We start from the raw sequence: 23,457 nt of genomic DNA, 5'->3' as shown, positions 1-23,457 counted from the left end.
TAGCGTCGGTCGCGTACATGACGGGACGCTGTGCGAAGACGAGCGAACACTGCATAAGGAAATCCGCGCACGTCTCCACACAGCCTCCGTACGGCTCCGGAGGGCTTATGTATGCTTCAGGGGATGGTGGGGGGGGTCGTTGGACAACCAGTGGAACGTCGCTGTCACGCACAGGGTCTACGGGAGGGAGAGCCGCAGCGGCGCCCGGAGGGCGCGCTTCCACCTGCGCGGCGAGAGCCTCCACCCTGCGGTTCAGGAGGGCGTTCTGCTCGGCCATCAAATCTAACCGAGTCGTGAAAGCGGTGAGGATCCGCTGCAACTCACCGAGTACCCCTCCTGCGGACGCCTGCGCGCCTTGTTCTTCCATTGGCCGTTCAACAGCCGGTTGACGCCCCTCGGGATCCATGACGCTGGCCGAGATATCCTGTTGGGAAAGTGTAGGAACACGGACCCACAACAGGGGGCGCAAATGAACGGACAATGGAGTAAGTCAAACAACAACGCTTTACTGTTGTGAATGTGCACAACGAATACAACCAATCACAGAAATGGACTACAGTCAATTTACAAAAGTGTCGTGTGGGCAGGCTCGAAGATAGGAGACGCCTCTCCAAGGTAAGACCGGTACCACACGGCTTCCTCCACCACAGGACCCCGGGTATACTGGAGCCGCCAAGTCCCGAACTCCCAGGTGGCCACTGCCTCCGCGTGTCGGACCTGGTACTGCTGGCGAGGAACAAAAACACAATTAAAGGTGGGCGCGTTTGCACCCAGTAATCCACACGGCAGGAAAGCTACCTCCACCTCTTGTTGGAAAAAGGGTCTGTTATCACTCACAAAAGTCACAAAAAGGTTACTGTCAAGCAGTCAGCTGAGACTATTACCTTCCAGGTAGAACGATATCTCGGCAATGAGGTGGAGATGCCGTCCTGCTGATATACCCCACTGATGATTGCCGTCAGCTGTCTCAGGTGATGGGTGACAGCTGTCACCGAGGCTGCTCCCGTGAGGCGGCGGCGCCCTCTGGTGCCTGGAGCCCGCACTCCAGGCAGGGCGCCCTCTGGTGGTGGTGGGCCAGCAGTACCTCCTCTTCAGCGGCCCACACAACAGTTCCTACTTGGAGGTGGAGGTTCTCCCTCCTAACTGTGTACAGACTGTGGGATTACTGAGTGTGCGAATTCACACTCATCCATCCTGTCTTTGTTTCTGCCAGCAGTACCAGGGTCGACAGCCGAAGACAGAGGCCACCTGGGGACTCGGGACTTGGCGGCTCCGGTGTTCTTCAGGCCGTTGGTGGTGGAAGCCGTGTGGGACGCGGCTTATCTCTCGTCGGGGGTCTTCTATCTTTGAGCCTGCCCACACGTCACCTGGTGTTAATTGTCTATTTATATTTTGTGTGAATTTAGTTGTGTGTTGTCACAACATTAAATTGTTACTTATTGGCTTATTCATTGTCCGTTCCTTTGCGCCCACTGTTGTGGGTCCGTGCTACGACACCTTCCCAACAGAAGGGTGGTGGAATCTGTTTTTACATCAATGGTGGCTGGTGTAACGGCATGACAGTAATCCAACAGCATTGCTCTCCTGATCTGGAAACATTTTTCATTAACTGCAAACCATTCTACTCGCCCCGTGAGGTCACTTCTTTCATTCTGGTCTATGTTTATATTCCACCGCAGGCCAGTGTGCAGGAGGCACAACACATGCTCACCGACCACATATAGTGTGTGGAGCGGACTAATCCGAACTCTAGTTATTGTCTTTAACAAAGGTAACCTCTCCCACAATCTCCCCAAATATATACGGCTTATTAAATGCCTGACCAGAAAAGACAACTCTAAATCACTGTTACACAACTACTTGTATGAACAATACTGAAGGATTTCAGAGTTCTGTTCAAACACACATCGGAGATTTCACTGATTCTACTGATTGTTCTTTCAACATTTATATTCAACTTTTCTTCGAACACACTGAACACACACATCCATTGTCTTCAGCTTGGGACTCCGGCCAGGGCGGTTGCATCTCCTCCTCTCTCCTCTCTTCCTGTTTGTCTCTATCTCTGCCCCCAACCTTCAAAGTCCCAACTTCACCAGACTGCAAATTCTTCAAACTGCATTTGCAACAACCATGGAATTGATCATCTGGTCTCTCAACGCTATTGACACCATCTTTTCAACAAGGAAATCAGGATTGGGGGACCCTGCGTGCCCAGAAGGAACCTATTCTGTGGGCTATGTTCTCGAGGCCTGGAAGGAGTGATGCGTGGTGTGCTTGGCACCACTCTCTGTGGAAGATGTCGAGGATTTATTCTTATTTGTCTTTATGGTAGGAGGGCTATCAGGATTAGGCGCTGCCCTGATCTACTGGAAAATTGGCAAGACGGCTGCCACCAAAACCACAGCTCCACGTCTGTCCGTCATAATTATTGAGGTTGGCAAGGCTGTACAATCTCAGACTGAGTTAATTTTTGAACTTAAACGCATATCTCAGAGCAGTTGTCTGTCTTGCAAAGGAATTTATGTTGGAGACCAGTGAATATCCATACATTGGATCTGGACAGATAAGAGAAGTTCTGTGTTTGGAGTTCTGTGTTTCTCTGCCTAACCCAAACACAGCAGCCTTATCAGCTACCGAAGGTCAAAATGTTTTTCCTCCAGAAAGATTTCAAGTGCACTGGTAACGCATATGGTCCCTCTTCATCTGCCCTTCCCCACAGTCTGCGGCTGTCATCAAGGCCACTTCAGACTCTATGCATACATGGACAGAGTATGATATGAACCACCTGCACACATGGACTCATGCTCCCCCCACCCCCTTCCTCTTGTGTTTCTGTCCCCCCAGTCCCACCCTGGCCTCTGGACTTAGTGATTAGTGATTAAGCCAGGAAGTGTTTGCTGTTTGTGTACACCTTTGAGTGGTCTCTCTGTGTGTGGAGTGTGGACTCACATGATGGTTTCTTCTTTCACAGACTCGGTTTGTCGCGGCCACCTGGGGGGTGTCGGCGGGGTCCTTGGGTCCGAACTGTTTCTGGCTCCGGACCGTTAGTGCTGCTGGGAGCACACCGGCATTCCACCACGCCAGACCACGCACTTATTTGTTTGTATTTTTCACATCACTGTTATGTCATTAAATTTTGTTATCCTTTGTACCGTGCTCTGCTTATTTCATACTGGGTCCTTCAAACGCTGGTCGGTTCTCCGTCCTGCGTCCGACACATAACATGAAACACGTGACACTGAACTGACTGACAGTTGTGGAAATTAAAATGATAAATATTGCTTTTCTATTAAGTAAATGTTCTGTTTTTTTTTAACTAAATGTTTGACTAAAGCCCCTTTCACACTGGGCCCACTTCGAGTTGGGTCGTGCTGCGTCATAATGACGCCACGTGGATGCAACTTAGTGTCAAGACGATGTAGCTCAATGTCAGAACACCATGACGGATGCAAAAGATGAAGCAAACTGAACACTAAAAATTAAACATGTTAAATTTTTTCTGCATCAAGCGCAGGATGCAGAAAGGAAGCAGTTTCAACGCAAGTCAGGGCAAAGCAACGATACTCAACGTGACTGGAAGCTACACCCTCACAATACGTTACCTGATGCCAATTTATGATTCCTGCTGTGTTCTACTGTTCCCGAGCTATAAATCACGCAGGATTGTTGACACAAACCTTTTATATGTGTACACAATGCAGTAAAACAATACTGCACATGTGAACAATTAAAAGAAAAAAATGCTCAGATTGCAGCCTGACTGCAGCTCATTGCGCTCACCTTGTCAAATTCTCTCTGATTGTGTTAAAGTCCGTAAATAAGTCCTGCTCACAGGACATGTCCACATCCAGTATAAACTCCGGACTTGTCCATGTCCACTCACGGACGGTTCACGCTGCAGCTCCTGGTCACAGGAACGAAGAGAAATCAGAGCGCAGATCTGCAGCTCAGAACAAGACATAGAAACTGGAGGAGAAATCAGAGCACACACAGACTGGCTGCAGCAGTCTGTGTGCAGCACCTCCTTTGCATCCGCACCTCCTCTCTGCCCCCCTGCTGCATGCACCTGACGTATACATTCCTGCGTCATCATGACACCACATGAAGCAACTTGAAGCAGACCTGGTGTGAAAGGGGCCCGACTGTAACCTTTCTGTTAGTTCAATTTAAAGACATGCTTAGTCCTGATAACCAGCCTTGTTGTGGCACATCTGATAAAAAAAAAAAAAAAAAAAAACATTCCTTAGGCTGCCTTATCATACAAATGGCCCCTGAGTGACAAAACTGATCAATCACAATACAAGAAGGAGAATTGTCTTAAGCAGACAGTGTCACAGTGGGACAATGTTTCAAGACCTCCTAGTGACCTTTGAGCCACGCCACGATGAAAAGACATTCTCTTAAATGAAAGGGATCCTTTGATCATCACAGTCCTGCCATTCTTGGAGAAAGAAGGGCAATCATTCAGTCGGGACTTTGAGACAACTTGTTTCTTTTTAATTAACTCTGTTTATGTTTGAACAGATGCATTCTTCTGACACTGTAACTGCCCACACACCCCCCTGCCTTGACATGAGGTTAAAAGCAGAGCTCAGAAAGCCACACGTTACACAGTTCCAATCAGGACACTCTGGTTGGCACAGCGTCCGAAATGCTTCCTAATAAAAAGCCTGTTATTTGACAAACAGTCAATGTTTTGACTCTTTTCTTTCACAGACAAGCCTGAAGAGCCTTCAGCCTCCACACAGTCAAAATGACAAACAGCCATTTTTGTTCGGCTCTGGCAAGGTGATCATCAGCTGTTCATGGGTGATTCTTTAACTACGGGCACTATTGGCCTTGTAAATGTAATTTCCACCACACCATTGCCTTACAATATAAAGCGCCTTGGGGTAACTGTTTGTTGTGATTTGGCGCTATATACATGTGCTCTGATGTCACTGTTTATCTCCATAGAAACTACCCAAACAATCTTTCATACAAACTGTTTAAAGGGACATTACAGTGTTGTGGTGGAAATTACGGCAATAGTGTGGGACAGCTACATTTTGTTTAAAAAAATCACAACAGTTGTATGACATTGAATACCCCAATTATGTTTTGATTATTTTACTGATATTTTATTCAGAGATATTTTAAAACATTAGAAAAAACATTTCTTTACCATTCATTTTTATCATTGAAGATCAAAAGTCTGGGTGTGGGACAAACACAAAACGGCAATATTTGCATATAATGATGCTGAAAAAAGGTGAAAAAGTCATCATAGACTACTAGAACAAATTTCATTGTAAAGATAACTATAAAAGTGTGAAATTTCCCCTTTTTTCTGTTTTTCATACAATATGATCAAAGGACATAATAAGTGCCCATAGTCTAAGAATCACCCTCATGTGAAAGAGTAACAGTGACATGTCAAAAACAGTTGAGGTGTTTGAGGTCAGCGGAGTGTGTCAGGACCATATGAACCAGTGGGACTAAATGCTTCCACATGGAGCTCCTCTATCTGCCTGCAGCCTCTTCATACCTGAGAGAGTCCAGAGTCCAGAGTGGATCCTCCAGTCCAGCAGACAGCAGCTTCACAGAGTCTCCTGGATGGTTGTAGCTCAGGTCCAGCTCTCTCAGATGGGAGGGGTTGGAGGTCAGAGCTGAGGCCAGAGAAGCACAGCCTTCATGTGTGATCTGACAGCCTGCAGACACAAAACAACACACAGACTGTGAGGACAGAGTCAGGAGGTCTGATTTATAGAAGGGACACTGATGAGTCCTGACCTGAGAGTTTCCAGTTGACAGTGTGGACTCTCCAGTCCAGCAGACAGCAGCTTCACTCCTGAATCCTGCAGATCGTTGTTACTCAGGTCCAGTTCTTTCAGACGAAAGGACTGAGAGCTGAGAATTGAGCCCAGAACTTCACAGCTTGTCTCTGACAGATCACACAAACTCAGCCTGAAGAGAAAATAATCAACAATAAAAAAAACTTTGTATCATCATGCAAAGGTTCCAGCTTGTACTACACCTCAAACAGAATTAAAACATGAGCTTTGGAACATTGTGTCAAATGTTAAAGTGTTTCTTTTCAGTGAAAACAAATTATTAAATGTTTATGGAATTCATATGCTAATAATAATAATAATGTGTTGTGAATAAGGTGATATACAGATGAGGACAAAATTATTAGGTCCCCTATGAAATTTAATGTTTTCTTCAAATTTTTCCCAAGTGCTTCTTTGATAGAACAAGGAATTTTCAACACACCATTTCTAAACATCCTAGTTTTATTTTGGATTTTTACATTATTTTACTTTGCACACAAGAAACAAAATTATTTCACAAAAAGCAAAAAGTACCAGGGTCAAAATTATTAGCTAACCGATACTAGTATTCAGTTGTGTGCCCTTTCTGCTGGATAACAGCCTGCAGTCATTTGTTGTAGCTTTCAACATGCCTCAGACATATCTCCTGAGGAATCCCAGCCCATTCTTCTTTGGTAAATCTCTCAAGCTCCTCCAAATTTGATGATCTACTGGCATGGAACTTGGTCTTCAGTTCACCCCACAGATTTTCAATGGGTTTCAAGTGAGGGCTTTGTACAGGTCAGTCAGCAACATTCACTTTGGTCTTCTGAAGGTAGTTCTTCACCAGGAGGGACGTCTGTTTTGTTTTGTTGCTGACTGCTTGAGGTTTTCTTTCTAATACTTCATATATCCTTCTTTCTTCCTGATTCCTTCTGCCTTGAGAAGACTCCCAGTTCCAGACAGACTGAAACATCCCCACAAAATACTCCCACCACCGTGTTTTACTGTGGGTATTGTTTTGGTTATATGCCTCTCCATTCTTTCTCTGAATTTCAGGAACGTCTCTATGGCCAAAGACGTCTAGTTTTATCTCATCTGATCAAAGGACATGCTTCAAGTATGTATAATCCTTCTTCGGGTTGTTCTTAGCAAACTTCAGTTTGGCTTGAAGGTGTCTCTTCTGCAGAAATAAAGTTTGGTCTGTGAACTCACAGTTTGTTCCTGTCCAGAACTCTAGTTATTGTTTTCTTCGAGACTACAATTCCTGACTTATTGAAGTCATGGCCGGCAAGATATACCGTAAAAGACCACCCATGAAGCGTGTCATCATTCCCAGACTACTGACAGTATGGACCCCGCTGAGCGTGTTGCGCTGCTGCAAATAGCTGTCCTCCAGCAACAGCTGTTGGAGCAGCTCGTGGAGGCAAGGAGCAGACCCAGAAGGAGGAGGAGACACAGACGATTCCAAACCAGACCATGGCTGGCAGCAGAAAGGAGGAAGCTCTATGGCCATTACATCAGGCTGATGGAGGAACTCCAAGTGAAGGACCCGTAGGCCTTCCACAACTACCTGTGGATGGAGCCTGCCATACTGTGATGGGGTGAATTGATGCTTGCCCATATGCTTACATGTTTGGCAGTATATTGGTTTGACTGGAGCATTGGATCATTGTTGGGAATTAAATTATCATGTCAAATCAACCTTAATTGTTGACATAACTAAATCATGTCAAAGAGGGGAGCTGTTAATAAATACACAAATAAATAATAATAAATCAATAAATATTATTGATTCCAAATGCTTGAACCCATGGTAGTACTTTTACATTCCTGATACCCTGTCAGTTCAGGTTTTACAGGAGTGATGACAGTCAGCAAGTTTGCAGGTCAATATGTTCATGTTGAAAATCATCTGCACACACTGTGTTGTTAAAATCTTATATATCTGCACCAAAAGTACATCTTATAAAAGCTACCATCTTTCATTATCTTGTGAAATTATTTCATTATCTTGTCTCTTGCTTGCCTCTACTGGTTGTTGTCTCTCACTGCGGTATTGTATCACTTCCTGTTCCGGAGCACAGCGGTGTTTTTCTGTATCTGTTAGCTGTTTAATCTGCGCAGTTAGATTGATCTAGTTAACTAGATAACGATTTGCTTCACAGTGTAATCTACACGTGCCTTAACTAAAGCACTCCCTCTGCTGAATCACCTCTAAATTATTTACACATTATTCACTTTGTGTGTTTGTAGGAATCCGCTAGCTTAGCGTAGCTACTAGCTCTTAGCCGATTTAGCATGGCGGCTTCTCCTGTCTCTCCCGCACTTTTCTGCTCTGGGTGTGAAATGTTTAGTTATTCCTCGGCCTCCTTTAGCAGTAACGGTACTTGTAATAAGTGTAGCTTATTCGTAGCTTTGGAGGCCAGGCTGGGCGAATTGGAGACTCGGCTCCGCACCGTGGAAAATTCTACAGCTAGCCAGGCCCCTGTAGTCGGTGCGGACCAAGGTAGCTTAGCCGCCGTTAGTTTCCCTCTGGCAGATCCCGAGCAGCCGGGAAAGCAGGCCGACTGGGTGACTGTGAGGAGGAAGTGTAGTTCTAAACAGAAGCCCCGTGTACACCGCCAACCCGTTCACATTTCTAACGTTTTTCCCCACTCGACGACACACCCGCCGAGGATCAAACTCTGGTTATTGGCGACTCTGTTTTGAGAAATGTGAAGTTAGCGACACCAGCAACCATAGTCAATTGTCTTCCGGGGGCCAGAGCAGGCGACATTGAAGGAAATTTGAAACTGCTGGCTAAGGCTAAGCGTAAATTTGGTAAGATTGTAATTCACGTCGGCAGTAATGACACCCGGTTACGCCAATCGGAGGTCACTAAAATTAACATTGAATCGGTGTGTAACTTTGCAAAAACAATGTCGGACTCTGTAGTTTCCTCTGGGCCCCTCCCCAATCAGACCGGGAGTGACATGTTTAGCCGCATGTTCTCCTTGAATTGCTGACTGTCTGAGTGGTGTCCAAAAAATGAGGTGGGCTTCATAGATAATTGGCAAAGCTTCTGGGGAAAACCTGGTCTTGTTAGGAGAGACGGCATCCATCCCACTTTGGATGGAGCAGCTCTTATTTCTAGAAATCTGGCCAATTTTCTTAAATCCTCCAAACCGTGACTATCCAGGGTTGGGACCAGGAAGCAGAGTTGTAGTCTTACACACCTCTCTGCAGCTTGTCTCCCCCTGCCATCCCCTCATTACCCCATCCCCGTAGAGACGGTGCCTGCTCCCAGACCACCAATAACCAGCAAAAATCTATTTAAGCATAAAAATTCAAAAAGAAATAATATAGCACCTTCAACTGCACCACAGACTAAAACAGTTAAATGTGGTCTGTTAAACATTAGGTCTCTCTTCTAAGTCCCTGTTAGTAAATGATATAATAATTGAGCAACATATTGATTTATTCTGCCTTACAGAAACCTGGTTACAGCAGGATGAATATATTAGTTTAAATGAGTCAACACCCCCGAGTCACACTAACTGCCAGAATGCTCGTAGCACGGGCCGAGGCGGAGGATTAGCAGCAATCTTCCATTCCAGCTTATTAATTAATCAAAAACCCAGACAGAGCTTTAATTCATTTGAAAGCTTGACTCTTAGTCTTGTCCATCCTAATTGGAAGTCCCAAAAACCAGTTTTATTTGTTGTTATCTATCGTCCACCTGGTCGTTACTGTGAGTTTCTCTGTGAATTTTCAGACCTTTTGTCTGACTTAGTGCTTAGCTCAGATAAGAGGTAAGCACTAAGCATAAGATTAAATTCCTACTTTTAAATTCTGATAAGACTGAAGTTATGGTTTTTGGTCCAGCGAGATATCGGCATCAATTTGATCAGCTAGCATTTAGCTTAGGTCCGTGTGTTATACATCATACGGATAAAGTGAAGAACCTTGGAGTAATTTTTGATCCTGCGTTGTCCTTTGATCTCCACATTAGAGACATTACAAGGACTGCCTTCTTCCATTTGCAAAATATAGTGAGGATTCGTCCTATTCTGTCTATGGCTGATGCTGAGACTTTGATTCATGCGTTTGTCTCTTCTAGATTGGACTATTGTAATGCTCTATTCTCTGGCTTACCGCAGTCCAGGATCAGGGGTCTTCAATTGGTTCAGAATGCTGCTGCCAGACTTTTGACACGGAGCAGAAAGTTTGACCACATTACGCCAATCTTGGCGTCCCTGCACTGGCTTCCTGTTTCTGCAAGATCGGATTTTAAAGTACTGATTTTAGTTTATAAAATTGTTCATGGACTTGCACCTCCCTATCTGGCTGACTTGATAAGCCCCTATGTACCAGCTCGGGCCCTGCGTTCTCAGGGTGCAGGACTTCTGTGTGTTCCCAGGGTGAATAAAAGTCTGCCGGTCACAGAGCTTTTTCCTATCGTGCCCCAGCTCTGTGGAAATTGGCGCTATATAAATTAATAAATTGAATTTGATAAGATAATTATGTGGGCGATTTTAACATCCACACAGATGCTGAGAATGACAGCCTCAACACTGCATTTAATCTATTATTAGACTCAAATGGCTTTGCTCAAATGTAAATGAGTCCACCCACCACTTTGAATCATATCTTAGATCTTGTTCTGACTTATGGTATGGAAATGAAGACTTAACAGTATTCCCTGAAAACTCCCTTCTGTCTGATCATTTCTTAATAACATTTACATTTACTCTGATGGACTACCCAGCAGTGGGGAATAAGGTTCATTACACTAGAAGTCTTTCAGAAAGTGCTGTAACTAGGTTTAAGGATATGATTCCTTCTTTATGTTCTCTAATGCCATATACCACACAGTGCAGAGTAGCTACCTAAACTCTGTAAGTGAGATTAGAGTAACCTCGTCAATAGTTTTACATCCTCATTGAAGCAACTTTGGGATGCTGTAGCTCCTCTGAAAAAGAGAGCTTTAAATCAGAAGTGCCTGACTCCGTGGTATAACTCACAAACTCGCAGCTTAAAGCAGATAACCCGTAAGTTGGAGAGGAAATGGCGTCTCACTAATTTAGAAGATCTTCACTTAGCCTGTAAAAAGAGTCTGTTGCTCTATAAAAAAAAGCCCTCCGTAAAGCTAGGACATCTTACTACTCATCACTAATTGAAGAAAATAAGAACAACCCAGGTTTCTTTCAGCACTGTAGCCAGGCTGACAAAGAGTCAGCTCTATTGAGCCGAGTATTCCTTTAACTTTAACTAGTAATGACTTCATGACTTTCTTTGCTAATACAATTTTAACTATTAGAGAAAAATTACTCATAACCATCCCAAACGTATCGTATCTTTGGCTGCTTTCAGTGATGCCGGTATTTGGTTAGACTCTTTCTCTCAGATTGTTCTGTCTGAGTTATTTTCATTAGTTACTTCATCCAAACCATCAACATGTCTATTAGACCCATTCCTACCAGGCTGCTCAAGGAAGCCCTACCATTATTTAATGCTTCGATCTTAAATATGATCAATCTATCTTTATTAGTTGGCTATGTACCACAGGCTTTTAAGGTGGCAGTAATTAAACCATTACTTAAAAAGCCATCACTTGACCCAGCTATCTTAGCTAATTATAGACCAATCTCCAACCTTCCTTTTCTCTCAAAAATTCTTGAAAGGGTAGTTGCTCTGTATGCACCACTCTGCATTTAATCATTAGTGATTGATCTCTGCTCCCCTCCACAGCATGTCTTTTTCCTGGTTCTCTCCCTCAGCCCCAACCAGTCCCAGCAGAAGACTGCCCCTCCCTGAGCCTGGTTCTGCTGGAGGTTTCTTCCTGTTAAAAGGGAGTTTTTCCTTCCCACTGTCGCCAAGTGCTTGCTCACAGGGGGTCGTTTTGACCGTTGGGGTTTTTACGTAATTATTGTATGGCCTTGCCTTACAATATAAAGCGCCTTGGGGCAACTGTTTGTTGTGATTTGGCGCTATATAAATAAAATTGATGATAATTGATGATGATGAATTCATCACGTACAAGAAGTTACCATCTTGCACAAGAAATTATGTAGAGCACGCTAATTCAACAGAATGAACAGGCATTTACAGAGTAAAACAGGACACAGATTTACAATCAACCTGAGTTTGATTCTCAGTGGGATCAGCGGGACCAACAAGAAGTCAATTAGCCAGTTTGAGTGTTCAGAAAAGTAATGCAGATTAATGTGAACTTGAAGCTGTTTGTATTCAGATGTAATATGTTTGAACTGTTTCTGATTGGTCTACAGAGTGGAGCAACATAGCTTGGAGGTTCTTGATGTCCCATCTTTTCCCAAACATCAAACACACATGGAGGACATATTTACGGTCTGTTCACTTCTATCTGATATTATCATTTAACTGTTTGTTCATGTTGTCTCCACATTGCACCAACAAACACTTGGGCCTGATAAACTAAGTTCTCAAGTAAGAGTGCTAAATTGCATGGGCGTTCCAAATGTTGCACATTATGCCGATGAATGTTTTATGTTGCCAAAGTGACATGATGTGGACAGCAGTATTTAAATGAAGATTTTGCATGTGTTATTGACTCCAAGTGCAAGAATGGAAATTCAATTAGCCACTCAAATAATGCAGCGTCAGTTTATTTGTAAGAAGAAGATGGAGAAGTCAAAAAGGATACTGACTGAGGAACTTTGTCGGGGGTCCAGTTACCAGAGTCAGTGAGGTGGGTGCCGGTTAAGAATAGATCCAAGGTTTCAGACTGTAAACACGGTTCATAACTAGCAGAAGCAGGTTTTAGGATTTCGGCAGGATAGAACCTAAAGTTGCAGACAGTGACCAAACAGTAGTGGGAAAATAGTTTAATTACCAAAGCCAAGGTTGATAACATGAGTCCAAAACTGAGAAACAGTCAAAATGATCAGGAACAAAGGAGAAAAGTAGCAACACCAGGAATAGGGGAAACAAGCAAACATAGAACTGACTACTAACACCAAGACCAGAACAAACCAGAATAACACAGCATGTGAGAGCAGAACAGTGACAAACTTAAACAGTGACATAATGGGAAAGCAAGAGACAGGTGTGGTGATTGTGATGAATCCCCCTGGTCCAAGTGACAGGACCACGCCACAAACACACACAGAGACAGAGTGAAACATCAAACCACAAAGAACCCTGGGGTGAGTAGCACCTAAAACATACCGTAAGTAATACCATACTAAAGGAGAACTGAAAAAAAGCTCAAGTTTGACACACAGGAAAACACACCAGCAAACAGACAGGGCAGGGGACAGACCATACCAACATGGCCAGAAACAGGATCAGGAAACTGGTGCAACAAAGGACAGAATAACTCTCAGATTTATACACAGCACAGTTTAGAAGGTAGCTGGAAGTTAACACAGGCAGTAATGGAGATTATGATCTGGCAGGGGTCTGATGGTGAAGCAAAGTATACGAAGAGTTCTTGAAAAGAATGATTTGGCATACCTGCAAACAATCACAGAGAGAGAGAGAATTTTTGTAATGACTCCTTGACATGGATGACATCCCTCTTCCTCACAGACAAACCTCAGAAATGGAGCACCAAGCTACCATTTTGTAATGACGACAGAACATGTCCCTAAAAGTCCCCACGTTGACTGAGTTTACAAAACCTGAACCCTGATATAAGTAGCCAAGAGTCCTTTCAGCATAAACTCAGGGTCAACTGACCAGACCACTGACCCATATCACAGTTCTTCTGTGTCTTCCAGATGGCCAGCTAGGCAAGTCCATAAAGCAGGTTGTTAAAACATGTTTTAATAACCTGGCCTCAAGCCCATGGTGAAAGTTAATCCAAACCCTTAAAACCACCTCCCCAACAACCCAAACAGCCCTGTCAACCCCTGACATTGTGGAAAAACACCCCCCCCCCCCCCCCGAAAAAAAAACACCCAAAATCTTCAGACCCCCTGTTCCCCACATCAAATCTTGTGGCAGCCAGGGAACTGACCCTTCCTGCTACCTCCCCATCATATCCAGAAGAACCTCCTCGAGAACCACAGGGGGGTCCGGTGCAGGGCTGGGCGATATGACTTAAAATTCATATCACGATATAAATTGAATCCCTTCATGGTAATGGTATGTATCACGAGCACCTGAATCTCTGACTTGTTAGACATGTATTTTTGTGCCATTCCTGCTTCTGTCCAGTAGGAGGCAGTGTTAGTTTGTCTGCTTTTGGTGGAGTTTTGTCCAGAAAGTCCTCAGAGACACCACCACATGGGTTGATGATCCTGATTGGTTTATGTTGTGGGATTCCCACCAATGATAAAGTGGAAGGCGTGGCTTTTTTCCTCTGCTCTCCTGCCCTGAGACGGAGCTCTCAGCTCAGCTGAATGAGGAAATATGAGACTGTTTACTGCAGCTTTCTGCAAATATGCGCACTAAATATGACCATAAAATTCACAAAAAACATTGAGGAAATTATTAATCATAATTCAGGTTATAGTCAGCCTATTAACATAATTTTAAAACTTGTATAAAGCTTGAAGCGCGCACTTTTAAAATGCATTGAAACTGAGACTGAGTCTGGTGAATTTAATGGGACAATTCCTTAATTCATTCATGTGACTTTTACATGACCAAAATTCAGTCAGGGTTAAAATAGAGGGTTAAAATAGCTTATAATTTTACAGTCTTACATGGAGAAGTTTTAATCGAATGAGGTTGAGATGGAACCTGTGACCAAAGCTGCAGCCCTTTCCAGTCATTCAGAGTCACTGAGGAATATACAATGTCATCAACAAACATTACCGCGATTGGTCGGTGGAGTCTAAATTTCTACTGTCGGCCAAATTTACACTGTGAAGCGGTTAAGTCGTTTATATTGCCCACCCCCAGTCTGGTGCCACCCTCACTCCGTGATGGAGTGAGACAGATGGTGTCGACCCAGACATCAGGCGTGCCAAAACCGACCACAAAATACACGCAAACACTCACTCAAACCACAATCAGTGATATCACTCATTTACATAATATTTTTCCTTTTTAAAATGACTTATTCCATGAGCAACCTGTGACCCCTCCCTCTTCCTCTCTGTCTAACTTGTGTGTGAATAGCATCGCCTAATTTGAAACTGTGCTGATCAGTGATGAACACCGTGTTGTGTTGATCAGTGATCGATTGATAACCCTGACCGTGTTGTGTTGATCAGTAATCGATTGATAACCCTGGCCGTGTTGTGTTGATCAGTGATCGATTGATAACCTTGACCGTGTTGTGTTGATCAGTGATCGATTGATAACCCTGACCGTGTTGTGTTGATCAGTGATCGATTGATAACCTTGACCGTGTTGTGTTGATCAGTGATCGATTGATAACCCTGACCGTGTTGTGTTGATCAGTGATCGATTGATAACCCTGACCGTGTTGTGTTGATCAGTGATCGATTGATAACCTTGACCGTGTTGTGTTGATCAGTGATCGATTGATAACCCTGACCGTGTTGTGTTGATCAGTGATCGATTGATAACCCTGACCGTGTTGTGTTGATCAGTGATCGATTGATAACCTTGACCGTGTTGTGTTGATCAGTGATCGATTGATAACCCTGACCGTGTTGTGTTGATCAGTGATCGATTGATAACCCTGACCGTGTTGTGTTGATCAGTGATCGATTGATAACCTTGACCGTGTTGTGTTGATCAGTGATCGATTGATAACCCTGACCGTGTTGTGTTGATCAGTGATCGATTGATAACCCTGACCGTGTTGTGTTGATCAGTGATCGATTGATAACCTTGACCGTGTTGTGTTGTTTTGACCAGTGAACTGAATGACTGATTCTCTCCTCCTGTGGACATACGTGTGGACATGATCACACACATGAATGTTTGGACAAATGGTCCAATGGTGTCTCAGTGGTTGTAAATGCAGAGTCTTGAGAAACATCCCTGGTTCTCAAGACCAGGCACCTAAGTGGCTCTACTCTACTCTTTCCTACTCTCCTATTTTACTCTTCCTTTTTAGATATTTAGATATACCTTTGTATACTGGCATAGTTCCACCTTAGAATTGGAATATAATATACAAGATATACCTACTGAATTTCATGATTGACAGCTTGTCTGTTCAACGAAACATCTTCTGATCAACAAATTGGAGCAGGAAAAGTACAACCCAATCCTCGTTTACAAGCCACAAGGAGATGGAGTTTTCATTGGTGACCCTGCGATTTGTCAACTTCCACATGCCAAGGACCTTTTTGCAGTAGGAATCCAAACTCAGGAGCAGCTACAAATGATGGAAAACCATGAAATTTTATGCATCAATGCCACACATGGCACTAACCGTATGGATACAGTTTGACAAACTTGCTAGTTCTGGATGAGTGGGGGAAAGGATATCCGGTGGGCCATTTCATATCAAATTACACTGATGAGAAGACATTGTACTTTTTCTTCAAAGAAATCAAGCGGCGGTCACCAAACCTTGTTGTAAACATTATTATGTCAGATGATGATTATAGTGGTCCAAATGCCATCAAAGCAGTGTTTGGTGAAAACATTTTACATCTTCTATGCAAATGGCACATTCACAGAGCTTGGCAACGATAACTGGAGCATCATATTCCAACAGATAATGCACTGAGAGACGAGGTATACAAATGTCTGATTGTGATACTCGAGGAGAAGAACAGTAACAAATTTAAAGAACTCACTGAAGCTTTTGGAAAAAAAATACATGCCAAAGCGTGAGTCGTTTGTGAAGTATTTCTTTTCAAATTACATGAACAGGGTTGAAGTGTGGGCCATGTGTCACAGATAGTTTCCTCATGCAAATACTGACACGAATATGAGTTTCCTCATGCAAATACTGACACGAATATGTATGCAGAGGCATTTCATAATCGCTTAAAAACATTTTTTTATGAAGAGGCAACCTATTCGCGGAGTGGATGACCTTATCAGCCTTCTCTTAGAAATAGAAGAGGAAGACTTCTGGTGCAGGAAAAGTGATATCCTCTACAAATCCACTACACCACAACTTCAAATTTCACAGGAATCACATCACAAAAATGGTCTAAGGATTGAAGATAAGGAAATTGAGCATGTGGAACCACAAGTATGGTGGGTCAAGTCTCAATCCCAAAGCGATGTATGGTATAGAGTGACAGCAATTCATCAAAGTTGCGACCAAGATCACTGCTTTGAAAAATGTCCAGAACTCTCTTGCCTAGGCCTTTGCTCTCATATCTACTATTGTTCATGTGATGACAACTCACTGTTATGTAAACACATCCACAAGATCCATTCTTTCAGAATCCGAGGTGACAAAAGCCATTGAAAGGAGGAAACAGACTTTTGAAATTGAAGATGATTGTGAAGGTCTCCTAATAACCACAACAACCCCGCTGCCAGATCCAGAAGACATACCTGAGCCAACCTGTCCTAAACGAATGCTAGAAGCAACCGAGAGAGACGTCTTGAAGTTACAAGAGTTCCTGCAGAATAAAGATGAAGCTCTACTTCCCCACATCAGTGGTACTATAAAGCATTTGATGTCCCAATGCTCAGCTGTTGCTTCATCTAAGTCAACATCCCATCTGCAGCCTATGGAACCAATAGAGAAAATTGCACCAAATGCAAAACTCCAACTTCAGCTCCAACCAATGAAGAAAGTGCTGAAAAGAAAAGCACCTCCTTCATCATTCACAGGGCCCACAACAGCAGAAAGAAGAGAAGTAATGAAATCCCTGCTTCCAGAGTACACAGCAACTGAATGTGGTGAATCCCCTTGCCAAGATTTTACTCACCCTCCCGCAAAGAAGTCCAAATTTTCATTGAAAAAGAAGACAGCTCCCACTGATTCTAAAGAAGAGAGAAAATCCAAACCACTGAAGAGGCCAGGGCAGCCCATACCTGCCAAAGACGTTCCGCCCGTATCAGCATGGTTTTCCACAACAGCAAGTCGAAGGGACAGGTTCACTCTGCAACTTTCGGTCACAAAAATCTAACGGAGGCTTTGATCAGGAATGGTCCACATTGCCTCAGTTTGGTAAACCTTATGTCCCTCGAACCTACACTCATCCGTGGAGAAGAGATGACCCTCAAAGTCTGGGACAAGGAATTCACAACAGGGTGGTTGTACAGTTCGGTTGTTGATTAATTTTTCTGGCGACTCCAAGAAAATCCGAAAGTACTTATTGCATCTAGCACAACTATGCAGGCAATTACCCATGGCTGCTCAACAAGAAAACTGTTGGTTGATTAAAAGATACAAGGGAAGGACTATGTATTCATTCCATGGAATTCCACTGGTAACCACTGGGTTCTTTTCACGCTAGATGTCGCCAGAAATGTACTGATGTACCTCGACCCCCTTGTTACAGGTACAGACGAAAGGTCCCTCAGCAATGGAACGATAGAGGCTGCAAAAAGGCTTTTCAACTTGTTCCATACAAAATTTCACGTGGACCAACCGACTCTTGAACAACCAAGAAAGTCCCTTCAGAGAGATAGCAGCAGTTGTGATGTATTTGTCTGCTTCTATGCTTATCAGCTGATCAACAAGAAGCCTCTCACGGACCAACTACAGACAACAACATTCCGCAGGCAAATATACCAACAAATAGTTGGTAATTGTAAGATCAGCAATTCTACAGATAGGGATTCATGTGCGATTTGCAAGGACAACATCAATGCGGTAGAATGGGTATCATGCACACGATGCCAACAGTGGTATCATTGTCAATGCGTTGGATTGTCTTACAAAGATGCCAATAGCATTGCAGACTATTTTTGCAAATAAAAAAGCAAGTTGGGGAGGAGTGGGGGAAGGGTTGAACAAGACTGCAAAATGTGACTGCAAACTTCATATAGAAGCTGAACATAAAAAGCACAGACACTGACTTGACTATCTATATTGGGCAGAACCCATGGCGATCAAATATAGAATACAGAACATTTACACGTGTGTAATTTACAGTTTATTATACGAGGATGCTTGCTGAAGGACGTTGCATCTTAAGAAATCCGCATGTGAGGACACTGTCAAACCTCTTTACAATGTTACAATTATTATCAGTTATCTTAAGATTTTATGATATCTTGGCATAGAATTTAAATGAGGACTTTAAAAAACCTGTTTTACAAATTTATAGTAATTTTCTTAGTTTTACAAATTTGTAGTAGCGTAAACCGGGGTTACTTTGGCCCTAGGGGGCAACTTTGGCCACTCCAAAAAAGAACCTATTGACCTTGGTCAGGGCACTTTCTTTATAAATGATGCATTGTATCATTTATAAAGAAAATGCACTGACCAAGGTCAATAGGTTCTTTTTTGGAGTGGCCAAAGTTGCCCCCTAGGGCCAGCCAAGGCAAAGTAACTCCGGTTTACGGTAATTTTCTTTGCAAAAAGTTGACATTTTGCTAAAAATAATTTTTGTGAAGTTAAAATATACCAACTATGTTATTTGTAATGTGGCACCGTTTCAAACCTTCATGATATTTTGGTGGTACTTAAAATGTAAAGTCAAAATTGTAAAAGATACTTAAAATTGTTAGCCAGATACTTTCTTTTACAGTTGATACGCCTTTTGCAATTTCCTTGAGTTTGAAATCATGCACTCTCACACCAAATTTTATGTTCAGCTAACAAAGATAGTATCCATAAATTTTACCTTATTTGAGTAGTAAAAAACTCTTTGTTACTCACATTTCTAAATTTCATGTAACACTCTGATTTGGTGCGGCTACGAAACTTTCACTACCCTTCATCAGTTTGTGTCAGGGTAGGCCTTCACAACTCTTCTTCCTATTCTTAATTCACACCAGTCATCAGTAATGATTTGTTTGGCCAGGGCTAATAATGCATCCATCCTCAGCCCTGTTAAACAGTTTAATAAAAGTATACTGCAAAAAGTTATTTTTTTTAAATTGAATAAATAAACTGTAGAATGTCTTATGTCTGATGCATAACCTATAGTGTAACTGTAATGCATGATTTTTGAATAATTAAACATTTTTGTCGTAAGACTCTGGAGTAATTTTCCCGTATCAAACTGCGTGTTTTACTATAGCCGTGCATCAAGTGTCTTCGGAACCATTCGGGTATTTCCGGAAGTAAACGAGTAATTTTCATCATGGCGGCTGGTCGGAGCTATCAAGTGTCTTCGGAACCATTCGGGTATTTCTGGAAGTAAACGAGGGTATTTCTGGAAGTAAACGAGTCATTTTCATCATGGCGGCTGATCGGAGCTATCAAGTGTCTTTGGAACCATTCGGGTATTTCCAGAAGTAAACGAGTCATTTTCATCATGGCGGCTGGTCGGAGCTATCTCTCCCCTGTGCAAATCTTCACATAGTAAACGTTGACATGATGGATTTTGATGCAGAAGAGTTCAGAAAGATATGATTGGAATGGTTTGATTACCATTTACAATTGGCGATGACAGACTTGGGTGTTAACTTTGTGTTAAAGTCAGAACAAGAAGCTGCATTGAAAGAGATCTATCTGGGAAGAGACACATTCTGTGTGTTGTCGGTCCAACAAAAGCAGCACGCTGAGCAGTAGAGGTGGGCGATACCGGGAATTTTGGTATTGATCCGATACCAAGTAAATACAGGCCCAGTATCGATACCAATACAGATACTTTTTCATATTTAAGCTTCATAGATCCAAAGGATCCAAAAGACCTAGGATAGAATTTTGCCACACATTGTATGTGACAACAAAATAATTTATTATCACAATCAACATTTTTGTTTAAAAAATATCACTCAACACAAAACAAAATCCCCTGAGGTAGAGGGCTGACCTGAGGAGAGCACTGAGTGGGCGGGCCAGGCTGAGCCTACTTGCATGGCTGTTGTCTGGCGCCGCTGAGCCACGTGATGGCGCAACAACAAAAGACCAGAAGGAGGATGGTGCGCTGCTTTGTGTTGTGTGACACAGTGCAGCACTGCTCTTACAGACAGATAGTAGACTTTGATGAATCTGCGTGCGCAGCAGTCACTGTGTCTGGAAGAGAAAAAAGCTTTGAGTATCGATCTTTTTACACGAGGATCGTTCAATATCAATACCAGCGTTGGTATCGATATTATCGATATTAGGATTGATCTGCCCACCTCTACTGAGCAGGGTGGAGAAAGTAGTCCGGTGAGCTCAAGCTGTGGGCGTGAGCTATCCCTCAGTTCCATAACAGCAGAGATGTCGTCCAATGTCATCCATGAGAGCGGCACTCTGAGCAGGGTGTGAGTCTATCACAATGCTGACATCAGAAGAACATAGACATTATAAAGAAGCACAGACGCCGCATTGGTTGCTGAGGCGCAAGAAATGCGGCCGCCATCCTGGAACTGTCATTGCAGTGATTCTATCACAAGACACAGTAATCTTATTTTCTTTTTAAGCTTTCTAACATGTGTGAAATACCAAGTGTTCCAATACTTTTGGAGGGCACTGTATCCTAAACTTATAAGTGCAAAATGAGTGTGGTATTATTACTGTTTTGTTTAAGAAAGTTTAATTTTCACTGTTGCTGCACTTTGAGTGAAATCATAGTCACATCCTATATCATACTGATATGATTTCATGGCACTTTTCATGTCATTATTGCCTATCATAGAGCGGCGCGAGGCTCGCTATGGTAGGCGAAGGCACAAACTGGAAATTAGACGTGGGCGGATCAATCCTAATATTGATAATATCGATACCAATGCTGGTATTGATATTGAATGATCCTCGTGTAAAAACATTGATAATCAAGCTTTTTTTCTCTCCCGCACGCACTGACTGCTGCACACGCAGATTCATCAAAGTTCACTCTCTGTCTGTAAGAGCAGCGCTGCGCTGTGTCACACAACACGGAGCAGCACACCCTCCCCCCTCTGGTCTTTTGTTGTTGGGCTGTCACATGGCTCAGCGGTGCCAGCCAACAGCCATGCAGGTAGGCTTAGCCTGGCCCGCCCACTCAGCACTCTCCTCGAGTCAGCCCTCTACCTCAGGAGATTTTGTTTTAAGTTGTGTTGAGTGATATTTTTTAAACAAAAATGTTGATTGTGATAAATAAAGTATTTTGTTGTCACGTACATTGTTTGGCGAAATTCTATCCTAGGTGTTTTGGATCCTTTGGATCTGAGAAGCTTAAATATGAAAGTATTGGTATCGGTATCGATATCGGTGATACTGGGCCTGTATTTACTTGTGGTATCGGATCAATACCAAAATTCCCGGTATCACCCACCTCTACTGGAAATGGCACAAAAATCATCCCAGTGGGGGATAAAGCCACAAACCGATGGTAGACGAACATAGACATTACAAAGAGGAGCAGATGCCGCATTGGTTGCTGAGGCGCAAGAAATGCGGCCGCCAGCTTGGACCAGTCATCGTAATGATTTTGTCACAAAGCTAGTGAGATGCTGAAGAGCTTCGCTCGTCATGTCCGCGACATTTGTACATATTAAAAGTTTACAGCACGAAGTTGAATATGTTCTGAGGACAGTTTTCGGAGTTTTCAGCTAACTAGCTGTAGCTACGGAAGACAACAGAGATCTTCTTCTTCTACCTGTTTAATAGCGGTTGGCAACTAGTTTACTGATACATTACCGCCACCACTGGACTGTAGCGTGGGACAGGAATTACATTCTGACCATCTTCAAATGATTTTTAATAACCCTGTCTCTTTCAGGAAAGAAAACAAAAAATTAAAACTATTTTTCCCAGAACCTCTTTGCAATATGTTCTGTAGATCTAACATCTTATTTGTGTTAAACTGAGAAATTAACCTTTGTCTTGATTGATAGTATTTTGGACAATGCAGAGCAACATGCTCTATAGCAGCGGTGTCCAAACTATTCCAGAAAGGGCCGAGAGGGTGAAGGTTTTCTTTGCAGCCACTGACTCCAGCAGGTGATTTGACCGATGAACTCATCCCACCTGCTCAAAGTAAAGTTCATCAGTGAAATCTGTGCTGGACAGCGATCGCACTGCACTCCGGCCACCGTTTGAGCCTTCGCCACCTTAGCCACACCTCGACAATGTAGGATCGTGGTGTGTGTAGGGCAGGACACGACACATTCACACGCTATTTGTGTTGCTCGGGGGTGGACACGACACACTGACTGCCCTTTGAGCTTTCGACCACCTGGACTGCAGCTTGAAAGTGGTGTTCTCTGCGCTCTGCATTCGTGGTGGCCGCGCGAATGGCCCCACATTTTCTAAGTTCCCCACGATTGGTGTTGGATGTTCCTGGGTGGCACCTGGAGTTCAGGCGAGAGTGGGTCAGATAGGTACTCGCCCGTCATTCTGCACCATTCTGCCGCTGGTGTGAAGGCTGGCTCGATTGCGGCATTCGGCCAGGGTTCGACGTGGCTGATGATTTTCTGCAGCCCCTCAGCCTGTTTTGTCCGACCTACGTATGACATACCCTGCGAATGTTGTGACCATGATCAGACGGCAGTGAGACCTCGTCTTGGCCACCACTCGATGTGCATGTGCTATGGCAGACTGGATGTGGCGACTGCTGTATGAGGCATTTGAGGCGACTCCAAATTTTCACAAGTGCCAATCAAATCCTCCTTTGTGCGCCATTCGGCCTCAGTCGTGGTATGTGTGAAGGGTCCATTAACTTGGCATGTCATGAATGAGTATTTCATGACACAAATCAGAGAAATTTAAGACCAA

Source organism: Thalassophryne amazonica, chromosome 23 (assembly GCF_902500255.1).
Source record: "Thalassophryne amazonica chromosome 23, fThaAma1.1, whole genome shotgun sequence".
Lineage (NCBI taxonomy): Eukaryota > Metazoa > Chordata > Actinopteri > Batrachoidiformes > Batrachoididae > Thalassophryne > Thalassophryne amazonica.
The sequence above is the reverse complement of the archived record's forward strand: the minus strand, read 5'-3'. Positions refer to the sequence as shown.